General features: G+C 35.7%; 1 protein-coding gene across 25 annotated transcripts in view; it reads left to right on the forward strand.

Moving 5' to 3' along the window:
* The window catches only part of VPS13B (vacuolar protein sorting 13 homolog B), a 916,907-nt gene that overhangs the window by 425,296 nt on the left and 466,079 nt on the right, over nucleotides 1-25,532 (forward strand). The gene's annotated exons all lie outside the window — the stretch shown is intronic.

The following is a 25,532-nucleotide window of genomic DNA, read 5'->3' on the forward strand; positions in this document are numbered from 1 at the left end:
AAGAGGGCCAGGCGATGCCTACCTACACGGTTGGTTACAGTAGAGGAACCCTGAGCTCAGGGAGCCCAAAACCGCAAACCAAACCTGTTGCCTCGAGTCGATTCTGACTCATAGAGACCATATAGGACAGAGTAGAACTGCCCCATAGAGTTTCCAGGGAGTGCCTGGTGGATTTGAACTGCCAGCCTTTTGGTTAGCAGCTGTAGCACTTAACCACTATGCCAACAGGGTTTCCTTTAGGGAGCCCGGTTCTTCTGTAATGGGCAGAAAGCATGCCTGCCCTTTTCTCTGGAGGGAGACACTATCTCTACCTTGTAAGGCTGTAAGAAAACCTATCCTTTGTTCAGAAGGATGTTAGCTTTATCATCCGAGGATGCTCACTGTACAAACACTCTTGAAAACAGTCAGTGCCTGTACTTGGCAAGACTTGCAGAAGCTCAAGAAACCCATGGAAAATTGTTTCCCAATCATATGTTCCTTCTTAAAGTGAATAAAGGAGCCCTGGTGGCACAGCGGTTAAAGTGCCTGGCTGCTAACCAAAAGGTCAATGGTTTAAACCCACCAGCCACTACGCCGGAACAAGATGTGGCAGTCTGTTTTCATAAAGATTATAGCCTTAGAAATCCTATGGGTCACTGAGTCAGAATAGACTTAATGGCAGTGGGTTTGGTATAATACATCTCAATCCTCTTTTCTTCCCCTTATCTGCCTCAGCTAGATCATCTATACAAATTTAAATAAAAATATTCTTCAATTAAATGACTTCTCCGAATGCCTTTTGTATAATTAAAAACACTTCGTGAATTTATTTTAAAAACATATTTTTCTTTTTTCCTAATTTTTTGATGATAGGCCACCTCTCTTCAGGTGATTTTATATCTTTGCTTAGATGTTCAGCTTTATTTTCTCATAACTCAGCTATTCCCAAACATATTGATAAGGATTTTTATATTTTCAATATATCAAAAACTACTTACTGAGTGTCTCTTATGGGTAAGATCCTGTTCTAAGTGATATTGAGGGTAGAATATATATAAGACATGGTCCCTGCCCTTGAGGAATTTCAAACTAAAGTTTATGGTTTAAAGGAAGAATTAGTATTATTCTCTTACCATATTTAACAGCAACAAATGTGGTAAAATAATTTTTGAGGAGTTTTATACATAACTTTAATTATGTTCTATTGCTTTCCCTAAAATATGACATTATATTTAGTGTATGGAATCATTAGAGTTTCACCTGTTAATAGTCACAAACATTTTATTCTGTTGATATTTCCTTTATTAACTGACAAAATGCCCATTGGTTTGTTTTTATATCATAGAGAGATTAACTATAATTTATGTTGAGTTTTAATTATAAACAAATATTTCCTTTAGATACCATTCTAAATTTTTTCACACTGTAGATCCCTCTAACTGGTAATTACATAAAGATTTATAAATATCACCTTTTAATAAAATAAATGTTCACTAAAATCTCAATCGGTAAAAGTTCAACTTTATATGCATTAATAAGCCACATATTCAGACTTCCTTGCTTTTAGTCCATTCTTTAAATGACATCTGATAATTGATTTAAAATAATTTTAAATGAATATTATTGAGAGAAAATGCTTATGATTTAAATGAAAATACATGATATGGAATTATATAGAAAGTATGATCATAGATATGGAAATGTATCTGTATGTACATCAGAATTTTTATATGTAAATTTGTAAGCCAAAACAATAAATTATTATCTGACAACTATTTCACTTTCATTATAATGATTTTTATGTTTTTTAATAAAAATTGATACTAATTTTATAGTGAGGAAAATAAATACTAGAAGCTGAAAGTACTTGATTTTCCTTCATAAATCATTACTTTCTTTATATGAAAACATATGCAAACAGCAAATTGTTCTTAATTTCTAGTTATACATGTGAACTGTGGTTCTTTGCTTAGGAGTTAAGGAAAATAGCCTCATCTGCCTTTAGTGTCACTAGATCTTTAGAAACCTCAAATTACATTCCCTATTTTATGCATATAGTTGTTACAGATAAGGGTATCATCAGTATTTTACCAAATGTACTCTTACTCTTACTAACTTTATAGTATATTTAACTATACTTCTTGCTTAAGCTGTTAACAGTTATCAAATTAATGCCTGTGCTTACCCTGTTTGGGACTTCTAGCATTTATAGAAGGTAAAAAGCTTTGGGAATACTGTTTATTCTTTATGAATGCTATATCTTCCCTCCTAGATGCCCACAATTTGTACTTCTTAGAGGAACTTGATGGTAGTGTGCTTTCCCTTCTTAAGAGTGCTCTGTGCTACACTTTTTAACCTTAGAATTAAGTTTCGAAAGTTTCTGTTTAATTTTTAATTTTTTATTTGAATCCTTTGAATTTATACATTTAATTTATACCTGCATCTAAATGTAATTATCGCTGTTTAAATTACTATTATATTGTATCTTAAGATGTATTGAATGTGGTAAAATATTTATATTATTTTGAACATCTTTTTTATTTTTTTGCTTTTAGCCTTTCATCACTGAGTTTGATCTTAGCTGTGGGTTTTTCATAAATGTCATTTATCATGTTGAGGAATTTCCCTTTTCCTAGTTTACTGAGTGCCTTTATTACGAAAGGAACCCTGGTGGTACAGTGGTTAAGAGCTCAGCTGCTAACCAAAAGGTCAGCAGTTTGAATCTACTGGCCATTTCTTAGAAACCCTATAGGGCAGTTCTGCTTTGTCCTGTAGGGTCACTATGAGTCAATCGACTTGACGGGAATGGGTTTTTTTTTTTTGGTTATTATGAAGTGGTTTTGGATATTGTCAAATATTCTTTCTGCATCAGCTGAGATGATCATGTGTTTCTTTTCCTTTGTTCTATTAAGGTAGTGTATTCCATCTGTTGGTATTCTTAAATTGAACTACTCTTCCATCCCTGCAGTAAATCCCGCTTGCTCAGGTGTATAATCCTTTTAATACGCTGTTGGATTAGATTTGCTACTATTTTGTTGGGGATTTTTTCATCTGTATTCATAACGGATATTGTTCTGTGGTTTTCTTGTGATGTCTTTATCTGGCTTTAGTATCAGAATTATGCTGACCTTGTAGAATGAGTTAGGAAGTGTTCCCTTCTCTTATATTTTTTGGAAGAGTTTGAGAAAGATTGGTGTTAATTATTCTTTAAAATTTTAGTATAATTTACCAATGAAGCCACCTAGTCCTGGACTTTTCTTTGTTGGGAGATTTTTGACTACAAATTCAATCTTTTCCCTTGTTATACGTATGTTGAGATTTTCTGTTTCTTCTTTAATTTAGGTAGTTTGTGTGCTTTTAGAAATTTGTCTGTTTCATCTAGGTCATCAAATTTATTGACATACAATTGTCCATAGTGTTGTTTTGTAATCCTTTATTTTTCTGTAGTGTCAGTAGTAATATTATCCCATTAAAAGGAGGATATTATTGCTATCATTGTTGTCCTCGTTTTTTTTTCCTTGTTAGTCAAGCTGAAGGTTTGTCAATTTTATTCATCCTTTCAAAGAACCAAATTTTGGTTTTGCTGACTTTCTCCATTGTTTTTCTGAACATCTTTTAACTGCATCTTAGAGTAGAAAAATGATAATTTTATGGCAGAAGTCTTGGGTAAAATAATTTTTTAGTATTCTCAATCTGTGATCCAGTGTTTTTAAGTTGAATCCCAACAAGTTACATAGTATTTTTGGTACATGAAGTTCAAGGCCTGCTTATACCGCACTGGGCTTGATTTTGCTTTTTAATTATTCAACAAGAATCAGACATCTTCCTCTTGCAATCTCAATTAACCAATATTAGGTAGCTGGCTGCAGTGGGGAACATTTCCTTGGTGGCTGAGAAAGTGTTGACAGCAGAGCAGCACTGTTTCAGTGATACAGGCACGTAGGGCAGTCCAAGCTAGGATAAAATCGTGCTCCACATGAAGCTAATACATTATCACAAAATTGTAAATAATCTCTTACAGAGTCTGTATTCCTTTCGAAATAAGGAAACTCCTAAAATCTATGACATCTGTTCACCCTATGTTTTGGAAATGTTATGAACGTAATTTGGAACTCCTTAGGCAAATGTCTATAATGGAGATGAAAACGTTAAAACAAGGATACTCTGTAAATGTTCTCTCTTTAAAAAATACAAGCCATTTTTATTTTGCTTTAAGTGAAAGTTTACAATTCAAGTCAGTTTCTCCTCCAAAAACTTACATGCACATTCTTATGTGATCCTAGTTGCCCTCCCCACAATGTGACAGCACACTCCTTCCCCCCAGCCTGAATGTCCTGTGTCATTCAACCAGCTCCAGTCCCCTCTGCCTTCTCATCTTGCCTCCAGACAGGAGCTGCCCATATAGTCTCATATGTCTGCTTAAATCAAGAAGCGCACCCCTCACCAGTATCATTTTATGTCTTATCGTCGAGTCTAACCTTTGTCCGAAGAGTTGGCTTTGGGAATGGTTTTAGTTTTGGGCTAACAGAGTCGGGTGGCAGTGACCTCTGGGGTCCCTCCAGTCTCAGTCAGACCATTAAATATAGTCTTTTTACTAGAATTTGAAGTCTGCATTCCCACTTTTCTCCTGTTCCATCAGGGATTCTATTTTGTTGCTTGTCAGAGCAGTCATTGATGGTAGTCAGCACAACCTGGTTCTTCTGGTCTCAGGGTGATGGGGTCTCTGGTTTATGTGACCCTTCATGCCTCTTGGGCTCATGTTTTCATTGTGTCTTTGGCGTTCTTCATTCTCCTTTGCTCCAGGTGTGTTGAGACCAACTGATGCATCTTCAATGGCCCCTCGTTATCTTTTAAGACCCTAGACGCCACCCACCAAAGTGGGATGCAGGATGTTTTCTTAACAAACTTTGTTGTGCCAGTTGACCTAAATGTCCCCTGAAATCATGGTCTCCAGACCCCCATCCCTGCTACCCTGTTCCTCAAAGTGTTTGCTTGTGTTCAGGAAACTTAGCTTTTGGTTTAGTCCGGCTGTGCTGACATCCGCTGTGTTGTGTGTTGTCCTTCCCTTCACCTAAAATCTTGTCTACTGTCTACTTAGTAAATACCCCTCTCCCATCAAAGAATGTTTTCTTCTGTGTTTAAACCTTTTCTTGAGTCCTTATAATAGTGGTCTCATATAATATTTGTCCTTTTGTGACTAATTTCCCTCAGCATAATGCCTTCCAGATTCCTCCATGATATGAGATGTTTCATGGATTCATTGTTGTGTAATATTCCGTTATGCAAATATACCATAATTTGTTTAACAGTTCGTCCATTGATGGGCACCTTGGTTGTTTCCATCTTTTTGCTATTGTAAACAGTGCTGTAGTGAACGTGGGTGTGCATATACCTATTTGTTTGAGGGCTCTTCTCTAGGATATATTCCAGGGAGTGGGTGTGCTAGATAATATGGTAGTTCTATTTCTTGCTTTTTAAGGAAGCACCAAATCGATGTCCATAAGGGTTGTACCATTTTACATTCCCACCAGCAGTGTATAAATGTTCCGGTCTCTCCACAACCTCTCTAACATTTATTATTTTGTGTGTTTTGGATTAATGCCAGCCTCGTTGGGGTGAGATGGTATGTCATTGTAGTTTTGATTGGTATTTCTCTAATGGCTAATGATCGTGAGCATTTCCTCATTTGTCTGTTAGCTGCCTGAATGTGTTCTTCAGTGAAGTGCCTGTTCATATCCTTTGCCCGTTTTTAAATTATTCATCTTTTTGTTGTTGAGGTTTTACTGTATTGTGTAGATTTTAAGATAGATGGTGATTGGATTTGTCGTAGCCAAAAATTTTTTCCCAGTCTGTAGGTTGTGTTTTTACTGCTTTGGTGAAGTCTATGGATGAGCATAAGTGATTTTTAGGAGTTCCCAGTTACCTAGTTTCTCTTCTGGTATTTGTGTATTGTTAGTAATGTTTTGTATACTGTTTATGCCATGTATTAGGACTCGTAGCATTGTCCCTATTTTTTCTTCCATGATCTTAATCACTTCAGATTTTATATTTAGATCTTTGATCCATTTTGAGGAAGTTTGTGCATGGTGTGCGGTTTGGGTCTTGTTTCATTTTTTTGCAGATGGATATCCAGTTATGCCAGCACCATTTGTTACAGAGACTGTCTTTTCCCCAATCAGCTGACTTTGGGCCTTTGTCAAATATCAGCTGCTCATAGATGGACGAATTTATGTCTGGATTCTCAATTCTGTTCCATTGGTCTATTTATCTTTCATTGTACCAGTACCAGGTGGTTTTGACTACCGTGGCGGTATAATAGATTCTAAAATCAGGTAGTGTGAGGCCTCCCAGTTTGTTCTTCTTTTTCAGTTATGCTTTACTTATCTGAGGCCTCTTCCCTTTCCATATGATTTTGGTGATTTCTTTCCCCATCTCATTAAAAAAATGCCATTGGAATTTAGATCAGGATTGCATTGTATCTATAGATCACATTGGATAGAATATACATTTTCACAATGTTGAGCCTTCTTATCTATGAGCAAGGTATGTTTTTCCACTTATGTAGGTATCTTTTGGTTTCTCGTGGTGGTGTCTTGTAGTTTTCTTTGTATAGGTCTTTTACATCTCTTGGAAGATTTATTCCTAAGTATTTTATCTGCTAGGGGGCTATTGTAAATGATACTGATTTGGTGATTTCCCCTTGGGTGTTCTCTTTGTTGGTGTAGAGGAATCCAACTGAGCTTTGTATGTAGGCCATTTTTATCTTATGTGTTTATACCTTACTTCTGAAGCCTAAAGCACTTTAAGTACAGAGCTAAACAATAGAAAACTTCTAAAAAAAAAGTTTCATTGTATTAAAAAAATATATATATGTATATTAGAAAACATTAACAAAACATTTGCTAATTCAGCATTTTTTGCATGATTCAGTGACATTGGTTACATTCATCATATGGTGCAACCATCATTCATTTCAAATTATTCCACTGCAAGTAACAGAAACTCAGTACCCCAGTAGAAGGCTTTGGAATTAAACTCCTTGAACATTACCAAAGATAATAATACATAAAGATGCTGTAATTAATTATGTAAATTTAGTAGATAATGTCATGAGCTGAAAACATGAAACTTTAGCTTCTGACCATGATTGAGGTAATAGAGACTAGGTTTGTATTCTTTCCATAAACAACTAAAAAAACTGGATAAATTATATGAAGCAAAAAAAATTTCTAGATTTTGGACAATAGCAGTACCAGACTATGATCCTGCATAAAAGGAAAACAAATGAGGTGGGTCCCAGGATTACCCTGGCATTCCGCTGGAGACACGTTCTGGACCACAGAGCAAGGAGGGAGATCCTAAAGTGAGCCCAGCAGTCTTGTTGAATTTTGGAGACAGAGATCAGAGTTTAGGGAGGCAGAGATAGTTGAAAATTGTGGGAGAAGGTTCCAGAGAGAAGGCTGCAATAGAGTTCTCCTTGAGTATTTGCTGTGAATAGTAAGACATGCGTGCATAGGCTGAAACTCCACAGGTTGGGCAAAGAATGACTGAGGAGCTGTAGTCTGAATGTTTCTCAGGGCTCAAACCAGGCTGGAAGGCATTCAGTTTCCTACTGTCTAGAGTTATGATCATTTGGGACGTTCAGTAGAGACCCCCAAGCCTGTGCCTTAGTCGTGGGCCAAACTATCCATTGTGTAAAGGCTACTCTAGACAAACCTTAACAAAGCTTAAAAACAAGCCTCTGAAGGAAACAGGACAGCAAATAACCCCTGGAAAAATGAAGTTCAACACTATTTGAAATGACATAACAGAATCCAGACATGCAACAACTTAAAATCACAATGCCAAGCATTCAGTCAGAAACTGCTAAAGATGCAAAGAACAGGAAACTATGACCCATAACCAGGAAGAATATTAGCTAATAAGAATAGACCAAGAAGTAATACAGATGATAGAATTAGCAGGTACATTGAATTAAGGTATAATACCTATACAGGTATTGTAACTATATTCAGGTATTTAAGGAAACATGAGCACATTGAGAGAAATGGAAGATATAAAAAAGAACTAAATTTAGCTATAGAGATAAAAATTACAATATTTGAAACGTACAGTCACTGAGTGGAATTAGTAGTAATTTAGATACTGTAGGAAAAAATTTTTTTTTTTTTCTTTTTAAGAAAAGATAAATAAACTTGAGGACATAGCCATAGAAACTCGCCAAAATGAAGCTTAGAAGAGAAAAATTTTACAAAGCCTTAGTGAACTGTGGAATGATATTAGAAGGTACTTGAAATAAAAAATTATTCAGTGGGTAGGGTACAGAAAAAATGTTTGAAGAAATGATGGCTAAAAAGTTTTCATATTTTATGAAAACTTAGAAACCCACAGAGCCAAAAAGCTCAAACCCCATTTGGATTATCACAAAGATAATTACATTAAAATATATTATCATAAAATTGCTGGAAACAAGTGAATAAAGAGAATGTATTAAAAGCAGCCACAGGCAAAAGCCACTTTTTGTATAGAGAAATGAAGACCACAAACTTCTCAACAGAAGCTAAGTAAGCCAGGTGGCAGTGGAACAACATCTTTAAAGTGATGAAAGAAAGGGGGGAAAACTCCACTTAATTTTTCTGCCTCTACTTTTATTGCCCCTATATGAGTCGAAGTCAACCCGACGACAATGGGTTTTTTTGTTTATATCGCATAAACTTGTTTATTTCCATGTCTGTTCACTTCATATTAATATTATCTCAATGTCCCTTGCACTTACCACCATATTGGGTATATCGTATGTGACCCAATAAATATTTAATGAATGAGTGATTTCAAGATCCATTCTAAAAAGTTTGATTTCAGAGTGCAGATTCACATACCCTGACTTCTTCCATATTGCAGTTTCCTGCATCTTAGCAGACATGAACATAGATGCAAAAATATTAAACGAAATACTATCAACCCAAACCCTGTTATCCAAGGGATAATAAATTATAACTAGTTTATGAATTTTCCAGGAATTCAAGATTGATATTCAAAAAACAGTTTGATTTAGCATAGTATCATTAACGAAAGAAAAGATATGATTGTCTTATTAGATACAGAAATAGAATTTGGCAAATTATAAAATTTTTACATGATTAAAAAATAAAACAAAGAAACTCTTAGCAACCTAGGAATAGGAGGGCCTTTTCCTTAACGTGATAAAGACTATAAAACTTACAGTATATGCCATACTTAGAGGTGAAATGTTAAAGCTTTCTCTGACACAAGGTAATCAAATCCTTTTTATTTAATATTAAGTGTTGAACTAGAGCTCCTAGCTGGTACAATAACTCTTGAAACCTAAGTAAAAGAAGTAAGGATTAGAACTTAAATAGACAACATGAATGTATGTATAGAAAATACTAAAGAATTTATCAGTAAGTTATTTAATTTCTGTTAGTATGTTTATCAGCATTGTTTGTACACTAGATAACCCCTTGCCGTTGAGTTGTTTCCGACTCATAGAAACCATATAGGACAAAGTAGAACTGCCCAACAGGGTTTCCAAAGGTGTAAATCTTTGTGGAAGCAGACTGCCACATCTTTCTCCTGCAGAGTGGCTGGCGAGTTCAAACTACTACTGATCATTTAGCTGGCAGCCCAGCACTTAGCCATTGTGCCCCAGTACTCCTTTATACTAGATAAATATACACAAATAATTGTTCTGTATGCTAGTAACAAACTACTTAAAAATATATATATATAATTCATGATGATTTAGAATTATCCATTGCCTGGCAATCCATTGCCTGGCAATCCCATTACCCATTGCCATCGAGTCAATTCTGACTCATAGTGACCCTATAGGACAGAGTAGAACTGCCCCGTAGAATTCCCAAGAAGGGCCTGGTGGATTCAACTGCTGACCTTTTTTGGTTAGCAGCTGTAGCACTTAACCACTATGCCACCAGGGTTTCCGCCTGGCAGTAAATTTAACAAAATACGCGTAACACCTTGATGCAGGGGGGAAAGTTATTAAGTGAAAAGATTTAACATATTCATGGAATAGAAGTTCAGATTCTCTCAAATTTGATCTGTAAATTTAAAGCAATGGTAGTTAAATCGTAACAGTTTTTTTTTTTTTTATGGAACATACAATGATTCTAAAATTTACGTGAAAGTGGAAAGAGCCAGAATAATCAAGATCATTTTTAAGAACAAATTTGGAGGACTTATACTACCAGATAGAAACCCTGGTGGTGTAGTAGCTGAGTGCTAGGGCTGCTAACCAAAGGGTCAACAGTTCGAATCCACCGGGCTTTCCTAGGAAACTCTGTGGGGCAGTTCTACTCTGTCCTGTAGGGTAGCTATGAATCAGAATCGACTTCACAGCCATGGGGCGGGCGGCGGGGGGGATACTACTAGATACCAAGATTCATTATAAAACTTCTGTTATCAAGACGCTATGGTGTTTGTGCAAGGATGGACAAATAGTCTAGTGGAACAGGATAGAGAACACAGTAGAGATCTAGGTATATGTGGACACTTGATTTATGGCACAGAGTAGTAGTGTTTTCATGAATGGTATAAATTTAGTTGGATAAAATAGAAACAAAAAAAGAACCATGACCCCTATACTTCCAACTAAACACAAACATCTAGGAATATTATAGATCTAAAAGTAAAAAGGCTAAATAATCTTTTAGAAAATAATGAAGAAAAAGATATTTGTGTCCTAAGAACTGCAATCAAAAGACGCATTGCATTGGGCAAATCTGCTGCAAAGGACCTCTTCAAAGTGTTGAAGAGCAAAGATGTCACCCTGAAGACTAAGGTGCGCCTGACCCAAGCCATGGTATTTTCAATCACATCATATGCATGTGAAAGCTGGACAATGAATAAGGAAGACCGAAGAAGAGTTGACGCCTTTGAATTGTGGTGTTGGCGAAGAATATTGAGTGGACTGCCAAAAAAACGAACAAATCTGTCTCAGAAGAAGTACAACCAGAATGCTCCTTAGAAGCCAGGATGGTGAGACTGCGTCTTACATACTTTGGACATGTTGTCAGGAGGAATCAGTCCCTGGAGAAGGACATCATACTTGACAGAGTATAGGGTCAGCGGAAAGGAGGAAGACTCTCAACGAGGTGGATTGACCCAGTGGCTGCAACAATGAGCTCAAGCATAGCAACGATTGTGAGGATGGCGCAGGACCAGGCAGTGTTTCGTTCTGTTGTGCATAGGGTCGCTGTGAGGCGGAACCGATTCGACGGCACCTAACAACAACGAAGATTCTTAAAAGGACACAAAAAACTATTAAAGAAATCGATAATATTTGACTATATTAAAATTAACGTCTACTCATTCAAAGAAGCCAGTTAAAGAATGGAAGGAAAAAGCATCAGAGTCAGTGAAAACACTTGTAAATGCATAACCTATGAAGCTTTCATATGCAACGTAGATGAAGAATCCTACTGTCTTAGTTATCTAGTGCTGCTTTAACAGAAATACTGTAAGTGGATGGCTTTAACAAAGTGAAATTTACTCTCACAGCTAGGAGACTAGAAGTCTGAATTTAGGGTGCCAGCTCTAGGGGAAGGCTTTCTCTCTCTATGAGCTCTGGAGGACTCCTTGTCATCAATCTTCTCCTGCTCCAGGAACTTGTCAACACAAGGACCCTTGGTCCAAAGGATGTGAGCTCCTGACTCTGCTTTCTTGGTTGTATGAAGCTCCCATGTCTCTCAGCTTGCTCTCCTCTTTTATGTCTCAAAAGAGATTGATTTAAGACACAACTTAATCTTGTAGATTGAGTCCTGCCTCATTAACATAACTGCCTTTAATCCTGCCTCATTAGCATCATAGAGGTAGGATTTCCAACACATGAAAATCACCTAAGATGACAAAATGGTGGACAGTCACATAATACTGGGAATCATGGCGTAACCAAGTTGACACGCTTTTTGGGAACACAATTCAATCCATGACACCTATAAAACAATAAGAGAGACAACCCAATACAGAAATGAGCAGGAGACTTAAATGGTCACTTCATAAAAGCGAATATCCAATTGATCAGAATTAGGAGAGTGTTATTGGTAATCAAGGAAGTGGAAAACAAAACCACAATGAAATATAATTACACATTTCCAATGGTGGTTAAAATAAATAGTATTGCTTGACAAGGATATGGAACAACTAAAATTACCTACATACCTTTGATGGGAAGGTAAATTGGTACTACCTCTTAAAAACTATTAAATTCATTGTAATTGTGCACTAAGATTTGTGTATATGTGTGTTCAAGTCAGCATTGTTTGTAATAACAAAAAACTAAGTGTAATGTTGGCAAACCAATGTCCACCAACAGTATAATAGTTAGAAAAATTGAAGTATATTCATAGAATGTGGTCTTCCACAACAATGAAAATTAAATTCAATAATGTTTTGCGAAAGAAACCTCATCCAAAAGACATACACGTTGTTTGCTTCTATTTATATAAAAATACAAAAAGAAGCTAAAGTAAGTAATGTTAGACGTCCAAATAGTGATTACTTTTGGTTAGAAGAGAAGGGGTAACATTTAGGAGTATGACCAAGGTGGTTTCTGGTATGGTGATTGTTCTATTTCTTCTCATGTGTAGTGTGTGTATAGATAATCGCTTTTTGGCAATTCAGTAATTTATGTTTTATACATTTTCTTGTATATGTGCTATTCTTTAATAATAGAACTAAATAAAAACAAATTGGGAGGTAATAGTTTTGTATAACAAATCACTCCCAAATCCAGTGGTTTATAACAGCTAGCATTTACTTCCTACTCTTGGGTCTGTGGGTTGGCTGAGGCTCTTCTGGGCATGGCTGAGAGTGGATATCTCTGTGCTGGCTTATGGAGCCCTGATGGTGCAGCAGTTAAGAGCTCAGTGGCTAAACAAAAGGTTGAGAGTTTAAATCAACCAGCTGCTCTTTGGAAGCGGCGTGGGGCAGTTCTACTCCGTCCTGCAGGGCCACTGTGAGTCGAACTCGACTCAACAGCCATGAATTTGGGTGTTCTTTTTTTCAGACATGATAGATGTATGATTTTTCATTGTACTCTTTTTCTTATATGTAGGCTTGGAATAGTATAAATTTTTTTTTTTAAAGTTGCCACTATTTTTATAGCCTGAATCCTAGGTGGTTATGTTTGGATTTTTTTTTTTTTTCCTTTAATCTTGGTGAAGCCCACAATATTATGGCATGGAGATAAGAAGCAGAAAAAACAGAAACTGATTTTATCAATAAAGGGAAGGAGGCCAGTTTTGGATTATTATGCCATTAACAACAGCAGGAGACAATAAGAGAATGAACTGGAACCTTATCTACGAATAAAGAAAAGAAAAAACTAAAAAAAACTTTACTACATATAAAGAATAGAAAAGATATGTGGACTTCTGGGGACCATAATACAGAGATTAAAGTAACTTTAGGATTTGAGTTTGAATGATGTACTGACAGAAGATGTTTGTGTGGGGAAAGATAAGTTAAATTTTTGTGATGTTAGTTTTGAAGTAGTGATAGGGCATTCAAATTGCACTCTTTAGTAAACTGGGGGAATTTATGGTGCGAGGTCAGAAGAAGTGTAGATTTGGAGTCATCTGTACAAAAGTGATAAGTGATGTATTGGAACTGATGAGCTCTATAAGGGGAAAAATGTAGAGTGAACAGCAGAGGTCAAATAGTAAATTTTGGAATGCATTCATTCTTACCAAATAAAAAAGGGAAAAAGAGAGAAAGACTAGTAAAAGAGAAAGCTAGTTATATATTAGGTATAAGAGAGGAAATAGTAGATGTCAAACAACGATAATGCTTTTTGAGGTTGTTGGTTTTAAACAGTTTTAAATTCTTTTTTTCAAGACTGTCATTTAAGTGACTTACGATCTTTGCTTAATAACAAATTGGCTATCAGCTATTATTTTAGTGCTTGTATTTTCATAGAAGGAATGTTAGGTCACATTACATGAAGTAGGACAGTTTATTGTAAAATTCTGGTGTTTAAAAATTACTAGATCAAACCAAAGTGGGAAGAATTTAATTCACTCATTCTTTCAAGAAATATTTAATGAGCATTTACTGTGTTTCAGACAGCATTCTGAGCATTTGCGATATATCAGGAAACAAAATTGACAAAAATCCTTTCCTTGTTTGGAGGAGGAAGAGGATAGACAAATGATATAACCATAATAAATTGTGTGGTATGTTTGGGGGTGATAACTGGTTTGGCAGAACAGTAGGGTAACTGGAATCTGGAGGGGATAGGGATAGGTTGCAATTTTTTAAAATTAGGATAGGTTGCAATTTTTTGAAATTAGGATAGGTCTCACCGAAAGGTGACATTTGAGCATATAGGTGAAGCAGGTGAGTGAGAGACGTATGTGTATTCCTGGATAAATCACTTGAATTTGTATGTGTTTAGGAATGAACTATCTAATCAAACTCCCTCACTTCATAATTGAGGAAATTGAATCAAGTAACTTATCCAATGTTACAAAGATATTTAATGGTACTTTTTATTTTTTTAAATAAAAATGCCAGAGTATTATAATCACTCCTTGAATGTTAGTTTCATTTTTTCTTTCCTTAATGGTAGATCCAACACTGAAAATTCGGTCTACACAAATTCCTTCACCTACAATTTCCTCTCTAATACTTAATATATAACCAGGCAACTTCACAGTGTCTTATTTTACCAGGGTTATAAAGGAAGTAGTGTAAACTTGCAGTCCACTCCCAGAGGACTAAGCTAGTAAAGAATTTTGCATCAGTGTTATCAGGATGTATTCTACTGGGAAACACCTAACCTCTGTGCTGAGCATGGAAGGTTCTGCCTCTCTCATATTGGGTGTCACCCCTTACTAATAATGCACAGTTGAGATCCTGGCTGACATTCCAAAGTGAAATACTACTTTTATGTTTTCTCTTACCTGATAAGACCTTAAATATATTCCAGAGTTGTTGTTGCATCTACGAGCAATAAAAATATGATTCAAGATTTTGTCAGGCATATGGAAAATCTTATGCCTACTTCATAAAGAATTAAATATGAAAAATTCTGAAGACTTCAAAGATTATTGTTTATATTACAGATCATGAAAAAGTTTCCGACTTTTTTCAGAATCTTTTGAGAATGAACTTGGATTATTAGGTAGAGTATTTCTAGTTATACTATATTTTGTGACTTCATTTTAAAATAGAGTATTTTTAAATTAAGAATTTAATAATATAGCTATATTACTTAGGAATAAGTTATATTTGGCTGAAAATATCAGAAAATACCAAATAACAGTGATTTAAGCCAGGTAGAATTTTTTCTCTCACGTCGAAGTTTGGGTAAGCACCCAAAGCTATTATGGCCCTCTAAGAAATCTGGAACTTTCTTGTTCCACTCGGGATAGTGTCCATTCCCAAGCTTATCTGATGGCTTATGATAGCATCAGCAGTTTATCAAGTCTACATTTCAGCTAGTGGAAAGGAGAGAAGGGAAAAACTTCTCAGAAGTTGTGCACCCCATTTTTATATGCTTGACTGTATCTGGTGGCAAAGGCATCTCAGAAATGTCATCTCTTTTTTAAGACCATGTCCCTGATTAAATGTGTGGATTCTATTAACTAAAAAAAAAAGGGGGGAGAGTGGACATTAGAGGCCATTTAGCAGTCTCTGCCATAAAAGCTTGAAGTGAAATGTTTTTTATAACTGTGAAAAACTGTCACAGCTGACTTTTGGGAAAAATAAAAAATAGGTATTCCTTTCAGTTAGGGATATCAAAAGACAGAGCTAATAAAAAGTGGTTTTGTATCTGACATGTGACTTAGATTCTTCAGGATAGCAATATAGTTTGAGGAGTCATCAGCATATAGGTTATAGTTCAAACGTTAGAGTAAATGGGACCTCTCAGGAAGACCATATACAGCAAATTGAGAAGAGGTATCAAAATTAAATTCCGAGGAACTTTTTCATTAAAGATTAAGGAGAAGGAGCCAATGGAGATTGAGAGGCACCATTCAGAGGAGTGGGCAACAAATCAACATATACATAGAAGAGCCATTGAAAAAGTTTTCAAGAAGAGGGATGATAACTGGACAGTATGCTGTAGTTTCATCAAGAACAATGAGCCTAAAAAACAGTCAGTCAGTATAAGGTCAATTGGCTAGAGCAGTTGTTAGGGAATGAATGGGAATTGAGGAAGTAGAGACACTCTATCAAGAAATTCAGTTGTAAACACACTTGGATATGTCTGTAGCTATGGACTCCTGGTGGCGCAGAGGTTAAGAACTCAGCTTGTAACCAAAAAGTTGGCATTTCGAATCCACCAGCCACTTTTTGGAAACCCTATGGGGCAGCTCTGCTCTATCCTATAGGGTCACTATGAGTTGGAATCAACTTGATGGCAATGGGTATTTTTTTTTTTTTTTTAATAGAGAAGTAAAGAGAAGGCAAAATTGGAGATACAGCAAAGATTGGGGATAATTTATACAGGGAGATCCCAGAATGAAGCAGGATGTAGGATATGATGCACAGATTACCTCTTCCTTTGAGACGGGATTAACAGTATATACCATTAAAGGTCAATTTAGAGTTCTTTTTCTGTCCACAAGTATTTATGCAGGGTAAGTATCGTGTTCCTTGTACTGTTTTAGAGAATGTAAGAGATCAGGAAATGTGTCATTTCCTCAAGGCAGACCCCATAATTTTCAGATATTGGGAAATATGTTCCTTGTAACAGAACATGAAATTACTTTTTTCTTTCTCTTCCCCCCACATTGGTTTAATATGTTATTCAAAGTTTGAAATTCCTATGAGTTAAAAAAAAAAAAATTATTCTAGCCACAGGCAGTATAACTCATACGGTGTCTTTAAGTGAGGGAGTTTCTGATTTTTGCTAGTTAATAATTGCTCCTGAAGACACTGATAGATTTTGAATTTCTGATTTTTAAAACCATGGATTATAAATAAAATGGGTCACACCAACAGAGCTATTCATCTGATAATGCTCAAGTCATCCTTATTTTGATTGAATATTGAGCAGGTATGTTCCTAATTACATTGTGAAATTTGTATTAATGTATGAGAAATACTAGTTTTTCTGGATTCATGTATATTAGAAGTTGCTCACTTTAATCATGTAGTTTAGCTTAAAATTCCATCCCTTCATGATTAGTTAGATATTTAATTTTATTGGAAAATATTAAACCATGAAGGTAGACATGAGTGCATAATACACAAATGATTTTATTCTCTCAGGGATAAAATGTGGTTTGAAAAATATTTTACCCTGTTGGGATAGAAAACTATTTAAAATAAAATGGTATACATCTAAAATAAAGCAACTTGGATATATCATTTAGAAGATTAAATGAACTTATTTATTGAGAATATAGGTTTATTAAGTAGCTTTTTTCCCTTTTCCATCGTACAAGAAAAGTTATTTTTATATCTAAACAAAAAATTTAGGGAAAATGTATTACCCTCCGCCTCATTAAGCCAAAGACAGTAACACTGTCCTTCTTTCACACATAGCTCTCAAGCTAAACTTTTCTGACTCTTACTTTTTAGGTTCAGACTTGTCTTAGGCTGGGTTGTCTAGAGAAGCAAAATCAGTAAAGCTTATAAATTTATACATAGAGAGAGAGATTTATATCCAGGAAACACCTCACGTGATTGTAGAGGCTGGAACGTCCCAAATCTATGGATCGGGATAGAGAGTTTAAAATTAAAATACTGTATCAGTTTAAAATTAAAATACTGTATCAGTTTTTTCTAGATTATTCTGGGCGATCAGAATAATAATTAATTACACATTTCTTAGCTTATTGCTTAAAGGATTTCACGAGGTACCAGATGGTCATTTAATATATCAGCCACAGACCCTCAACGAGGTGAATTGACACAGTGGCTGCAACAGTGAGCTCAAGCAGAACAATGATTGTAAGGATGGCGCAGGACCGGGCAGTGTTTCGTTCTGTTGTGCATAGGGTCACTATGAGTCAGAACCGACTCAACGGCACCTAACAACAACAGTCCAGTTAGTTGCAGCCTTCTTACCATGTTCCTTTTCTTTGTTGTTGTTTCATGTATGTGAAGGATACCACCTGCTAGAAATGATTATTATGAACATGAAACATCCCTTGATCATTGATGGTATATAGCATTTTTTTTTTTATATCAGTTGCAGTGCTCATACTGAATTTCTTGTATCACTAGTGTTCATATGAGGATTCTTGCAGTAAATTGTCAGCTCACCAAAGGATGTAACTTACACTTTTTTTCCTTGCATCTCTAAGTGTATCATGCAGTGTCTTGTCGGTATAATTTGTTGATTAATCCCAAGAATGTTTTCAGTTTGTTAATCAAACTGGGCTCATTAATTTTTATTTTTAAATGTACTGTACTTTTTATAGCATGCACATAATGTTCTTTCTTTTTGAAACCTTTATTCTGTACAGTCAGAACTAGTAATTATTTTATATTTAATTAAAAAAAAATTCCTGTTTTATCTCCCTGGCTTGTTTTATATTTATCAAGGGCAGTTAAAACAGAAGATTTATTTGTGTATGGTTATTTTTAGTGAGTTCAAGATTTTTGCATTTTTACTTTGAAAATAGAATATAAACCCCACTAAGTTTTGTTAGAGGGAAGTTTTAGAAGATGAATTTATGTTGAGAAACTGCTTTTCTAATTCTTCATTTTTTGGGACTTCTCTTATGTTGATTACTGTGGGCACTACCTCACTCCTTACCCTTTTAAACATGCTGGCCACAGCCTGGGTCAAAACAATACAAAAAAAGGAGGAAAAATACAAAAAGAAAAAAAACCTACCCCCAAAAGTCCAAACTATTTCTCACTATCCTTTAATACTGTTCAGCCTCTCATTTTGTAAAAAGTGTTACTAAATTCTGAGGAAAAATGAATGAAAAGCAAGTACAGGGAACACAAACTGTGTGCAAATGGTTAAGCTTTAGAGTAGGTCTTAGGGTACCATTAGAGTAGTAGTCTTTTTCCTTAGTGTATTCCTATCAATAAAATCTTCTGAGCCAGCATCCACAGTATATCATTTATTGATTTATGCATTAATTATATATACTAATTTAATAATATAAAGCATATATTACAGTAAATTTAATTAATGTCTACTTTTGTTTTACCTCAATAATATTTTAGTAATACAGAAATAATATTCCAATGAGAGTAAAATTACTGTTTCATTTTATTGAAAATATTGTTTTTAACATTTTGTTTGAATAATGTAGAGAGTCCTTAATTCAGTTTATTTCAATAGTTGGTTTTAATGGCTGTCATAACTGAAAAGCTACCTCATTGAGATACATAGCTCTGGACCAGAAGGGAAAAGAGCATCATTGACTGCCTTCAGAATACTTATTTTTCAGTCCCATTCAAATTTTGCAGAAATTTTTGCTCACATTAGGAGAGTAAATTTTCTACTTCCTTCTCTCAAAAACCTACTTTTCCAACTTAATGGGAAGGTATTGTATTTTTTTAAATATGTTAATATTATCTTTAATCACAGGATTAATTTAGTTAAAAATAAAATTTGTAAATTTGCTTAACTGTGCATATGTAAAATGTAATATGCTACAACTGATTGAATGCAAACGAAGGACAGAAGGGCCCCTGTCAATATCTTCCTGTTGAATGCCCATGCTTAGCCTACTGTTATCCATGGCCTTGTAACATAGGGAAGTATCCCCGTGTTAGCACATTTACTGAATATTATAAACTTTGTCTTTCTCATTTTTAGGTAAAAGGAGTCACGAATAGATGTTCTCATGTTTCCCCCAATAGCCCCATGGATTGTCTTCTGGTTTTTCTACTGTAGGTTAGATGACACTGCTACATAGGGATGCTTTTTTTCTGGAATTTTGAGGTTACCTAGGCAAAACCCTTCATATACGGCTGAGATATGAGGGTACCAAGGAGCCAAGATAAACTGAGAAAGGTATTGGTGGTGGTAGTTCAAGAAATTTTGGGAGTGAATTGCAGAAGATCAGAGGAGTAAAAAATAAATGGCATCTCTGAATCTGCAGGTTAAGCCAAAGTCTCAAATGAGAGCATGACCAATGAATATGGTAATGGAAGGACCTGCCGAGAGCCCGGTGAGCTGGACAGTCAGTGATGTTGAATCTTTCTAAGGAAGTAAGCCTGGAAAAGAGGAGCCCCATAATATGCTTAAAGGACATTGGGGAACTATGCAGCCTGTGTAATGATGTTGCTAGGACTGGACAGGTATAACTAACTACTAATGTATTGCCTGGTTTTTCTCTTAATTGACAGGTAATACCTTTACCAGGAAATAAACATTTTTATGTTAGGAAGGATTCTCTGACTGCAAGAGATAGCATCTGTATTCTAATAATTTTAAATAAAAAAAGGGGGTTATTTTTTACTCTCGTAACCAAAATGGTAAAAAATGCAACAGTGAATCTTTTCTTTGGAGTGACTTAGACCAGAGACTCAACAACCAGAAGAATCAGAAGGATTATGTCTCTTCGTGTTGTCTTGACTTTCTCTTACTTAACAGAGGTTTCTTGACGTGGCAGTGTGCATGGCTGGGGTACTTCTGATCTCGTATCCTTACCTCCCTATGATCAAAGAGAAAGAGGTTTTGTCTAGTTTCTGTTTAAAACATCCCTGAGGAGGATTCTGCACAGCCTATCTTAGATCATATGCCCACATCTTGGATACTGACTCACCTTGCCCTGAAAGGTTAGGTCCAGTTTAGCCCAGGTTGGGCCATGTACCCACCCTGTGTTCAGTAGCATGAGTTTTGGTACCAAAAATAGTGGGAGTAGCAGAAACATGGCTCTTGGTGATAATTTTTCAGTTTGGTCCAGTTTGTGTCTTAATTTTTTAACAATCATAGCAGGTTTAAAATACAAAATACTAATTATATGACTCTTGGACTAAATCAAGTTCACACATTTCTCTTTTGATAGGAATAAGGAAAAAGCATTAGGAAGTATTGCATACATGAATTGAGGGGTGGGCGCTTTGAAGAGAAAGGCATGAGATGCGTAAGACAGAATGCAGGTTTTGCCGTGGGCTCTTTGTTTGTTTTTAAACCTAAGATTTATTCAATTGAGGGAAAGGAATTTTGTTTTATATATTTTTGAACAATACAGTCCTCATTTGCAAAATCTTAATTTTTTAACTTAGTTTTTTGAGGATTCATTGAGTTATAATATAGGATTTAAACTGTAATGTCAATTAATTTGAAATCTCTGAGAGAAAACATTGAGATGTTCTAAGTACATTTGAGGATTAACTAATACAGAGCTCTCTGGAAATAAGTGTGTTACTCTAGTTTTTACATGAACTGGCAAGAATTCAGCAAAAATTCAACCAAATTGTTTTGTGTGCAGTCTTTTTTTTTCTCCCTTTTTTTAGCAGTCAGAACAAGATTATAGTTTCCAGATGAAATTCTGAATGTCACATAGCGATGACATATATTTTCCTGGTTGGCGCAGCATGAGATGCAATTTTGCATGCCATGTCACGCTGACTTGCAGGATCCAAAAGCCATTATTTCCCAAGGGGCTTTCAAGAGTGATAGTTTCGAATGTAGTTTGTATTTTGACGAAAAGTCTCAGGCAGTATTGCAGTTTCTATGGCAAGCTTCTTAAAGCTTTAAATATTATCTAAGTTCCGGAAGTTTAAGCAATAGTATTATTATGTAAAAGTCTTTCTCCGTAACCTTTTCAAGTTCTTCTTACCAAATAAAATTTTTAAAAATAAGGATCAGTGTAAAATATAGATCAATAATTAGGAAGCTATGATCATAGAAGTAGTAGACTAGGGACAAAAAACGTAGGTTTGTATTCTGTCACTACCACCATGCCAAGCTAACCTCACACAGCCTCATTTTCTTCATTTATAAGAGACTAATCAGTATAACCAACAATACTTCACAGTGTTGTTATAAGGTTCAAAGATACGTGAAAGTTCTTTAAAGTGGTAATGGTAAAGATCACATTTTTGATGTTTGAATTTTGAAAGGAATGCTGTAATCTTTAAGCAAGGTGAAACTTATTTTGTCTGTTGGCCCTTAACTTTGTCATATAAATTTGTTCTTTGTTTTCATTAGATCTTAATCATCTGAAAAATGCCTTAAAATTCAATATTTTCACTGATGCCTACATAATACCATTTATTTCACATTGATGATCTTTCTTCTCTTTTGTTAGCTTTACTGGCCTGCTTTTTTATATAGGTTCTCCCCTCTTTTTTTTTTTTTTTTTTTTTAAGTGTCTCATTTTCAGTTGCCTAGACATTTCTGCGTAGGCATCTTAGGGTCAGTTTAAGTCTCCAACATGTCTCGTCTCCTCTCCCTTTCTAAATTTTTACGACTACAGGCCTCTCTCCCTATCACTGTTCACCAGATTTCTCAAGGCTGAAATCTAGGCTTCATCCTTAGTCTCTCCCTTTCCTGGCCATTCTACAGCCTCCAATTTATATCTTATTTCAGTCTATCTGTATGCTGCTACTCTAGTCAGAGCTACAGCATTGCTTGTGAGAATAATGCAAGGGTATCTTAGTCTCACGGGTGTTGTTTCCATGTTATCTCATCCTCTAATCTCAGTCACCCCACTCCACTGTCCAGACAACAGCAAGTGTCATCTTATTAAAAATCTGAGTTGGGTGATGTTATTCTCTGCTTAAGATGCTTTAGTGACTTATCACACTTAAGATGAGATCCAAACTCCTTTCCATGGCCCATAAAGTTTGAGCTCATCTAGCTGCAGTCAGGTTCTACATTCCATCTTTTCTCTTTTTTCCTTACACTGATCCTCTCTCATTTCTTCAACCACACAGTGCTTTTTCTTTCTTGAGATCTTTTGCATATGCCGTTTCTACTGTTCTTCTCATAGCTATGTGCTTTTCATCCTTCAGGTCTTAGTTTAAATGTTACCCTTTGAATAAAGAAACCTTCTGTATTCAGTCTTTCTAAAATAGGGTACTACCCCAGGATTTGCTTCCCTCACACCTCCTTTCTGTCCTCCAAACACTCCTCAATACATTTTTCAGTTTTTACTTTTCTGTCTATCCTTCTAGAATTATGTTAGGAACCATAGCTGATTTGTTCACTTTTGTATTCCCAGAATATAACAACTATTTCTGGCATAGAGCAGGTATGTGGTAAATAATTTTTCCAAGAATAAATAAAACCTTTTTCTTTCTTGTTATTTTTACTTTTTGTTGTATGCCATTGAGTTGATTCCTACTCATAGCGATCCTATTTGACAGAGTAGAGCTGTACTTAGGGGTTTCCTAGGCTGAAATCTTTATGGGAGCAGATCTCCAGGTCTTTTCTCCCATGGAGCGACTGGTGGATTCAACTGCTGACCTTTCAGTGAACAGTGGGGCTTAAAATCATATTCCATAAACTTCTGTAGTTTTTACTCCTTCACTTTTTTATTTAAATCGGTATCCTATAACTTTTCATATCTGTTCTCAGATTTTACTGTGATCATTAATCAAATATTCAGGAGTAGTTAGTAATAGGACTTGTGGTCTGAGTTAAATTGGTACACATAGTCTTTCAGGGTATCTGCTCCATCAGAAATTTATGTATGTTTTCAAATGTTGAATTATGATAAAAAAAAAAAAATAGCCTCAGTACAACCCAGGATATGAAGTAAAATTTTATTTTTACTTCATTAATCAGTAAATACAAACCTGGGTTCCTGCAGTATTCTTAACTCAGTGCTAAGTGCTCTGGGAAATTGAAAGTAGTATATGACATGGTTTCTGTTCTGATGAACTTTAGGTTCTAACTAAAGAAAGAAAAGTAATATGTTTAAGTAGTAGGCTTTATAGAACTGAGTATAATTTAGGGAAAAGGATTATTGCTACTGAAAACTTGGAAAAGTTTTTACTGAGGAGGTACAACTTGAGGTAGGTCTTAAATGGGTAGGATTTGGATTGTTCAAATGGGAGCATTTCACTTGAGAGAGGACATTGACTGGAGTGATGATTCTTCAGTGGAAGTAGTGGAAAATAAAGTTGAATAGATTCAAAAAGGCAAGGAGGGCTTCGATAGTCATAAAGAACTTTGGATTTCGAATCTAAAATGCTTTTCCTTCTTGAATAGTAGCTATGTTTAAAGTAGTTTATAGGGTAGAAGTAAAGGAGGAAGACCCTTTGCAGAAGTGTAATTAGTCCTGCTTATTGGTGATGAAGATTTTTGGCAGATTGGTAGCTGTCTTAGGCTGAGTTCTCTAAAGAAGCAAAAGCATATAAATATATATAGAGAGAGATTTATATCAAGAAAATGGCTCACGTGGTTGTAGAGGCTGTGACATCCGAAGTCCATGGATTAGGATAGAGGCTTCTAATTCACATAGCCTCAGGGGCTGGCAAACCCAAGATCAGCAGGTTGGAGAACAGGGCTGTTACCCAAACGCTGGGAAGATCTACGAATCCCAAGATTGGCACGCAAGACCACAGGTAAGCTGCTAGCTCAAGTCTCAAGAATCAGAGGTCAGGTGAACAGGAGGTAGCTGCAGGATCCAGAGCCAGCAAAAAGCCAGAACACCTGCTTATATTCGGATGTAGGCCACATGCCCAAGGAAAGTACCTTTCAACTGATTGGCTGCTCACAGCAGATCCCATCATGGGGTGATTGCATATCAAATCTCAACAGGCAAGTGATCACAACGTTATATCACTGCCAAAGCACGGAGAATCATGGCCCAGTCAAGTTGACACACAATCTTAACCATGACAATAGCCAAAGAAATGAGAAGAAAGAGCAGATTTAGATTATTTTTTGAAGCTAGAAATAGGTTTTTTTTCTTTTGCAAGAGGTATATGTAAATTTTTTTATTTAAATTTTTTAAAATTGTGCTTTAAGTGAAATTTGCAGAGCAAGAGGTATATATAAATTTGTAATTCTTTCCAGAGACCCCTAAATCATTCTTAGGGCCATGAATAAATAATAGCTTATTTTTTCATAGCTATACCTGAATGATTGAGAACAGAGTGAGAGGGCCTTGTAAGACAATGCTTCTACAATTATTGCTCTTTCCACATGTGATAAAATGATCTGTTACCCATCCATCTACCTCTTTAGAATGTAAGCTTCTCAAAGGCATTGCACCAATCTTACACATCTTTCTTTCCCCAGGACCTAACAGCATTGCTTATTGAACTGAACTAAACAACTTTCCATGGCTTTTAAGTCTTGGCAAAGGCTTGCATTTTCCTTTATCTCATTTTCAAGTGTTTTCCAAGCCATACCAACAGAATGGAAAAATACCAATGTTATAAGATTCACAAATCAGCATTTCTCTGCCTCTATTCCTGTTTTCTCTATAGTCCCTAAATCATTCTGTGACCTCCTAAAGACTTGAGGAATGGGGGGTTGAGAGAGAAGAAGGGGGAGCGTGATTCCTCTTCTACTGTCTTCTTCAACCCAGTATTCTTGTGTCTTGTTCCATGTTGATATTTCTTGTTGCTATGAGGCATTGCGGAGTAATGATTAACAATGTGGCTCTGAAACGAATGTGTAGTCTTGGGCA

Source organism: Loxodonta africana, chromosome 14 (genome assembly GCF_030014295.1).
Source record: "Loxodonta africana isolate mLoxAfr1 chromosome 14, mLoxAfr1.hap2, whole genome shotgun sequence".
Lineage (NCBI taxonomy): Eukaryota > Metazoa > Chordata > Mammalia > Proboscidea > Elephantidae > Loxodonta > Loxodonta africana.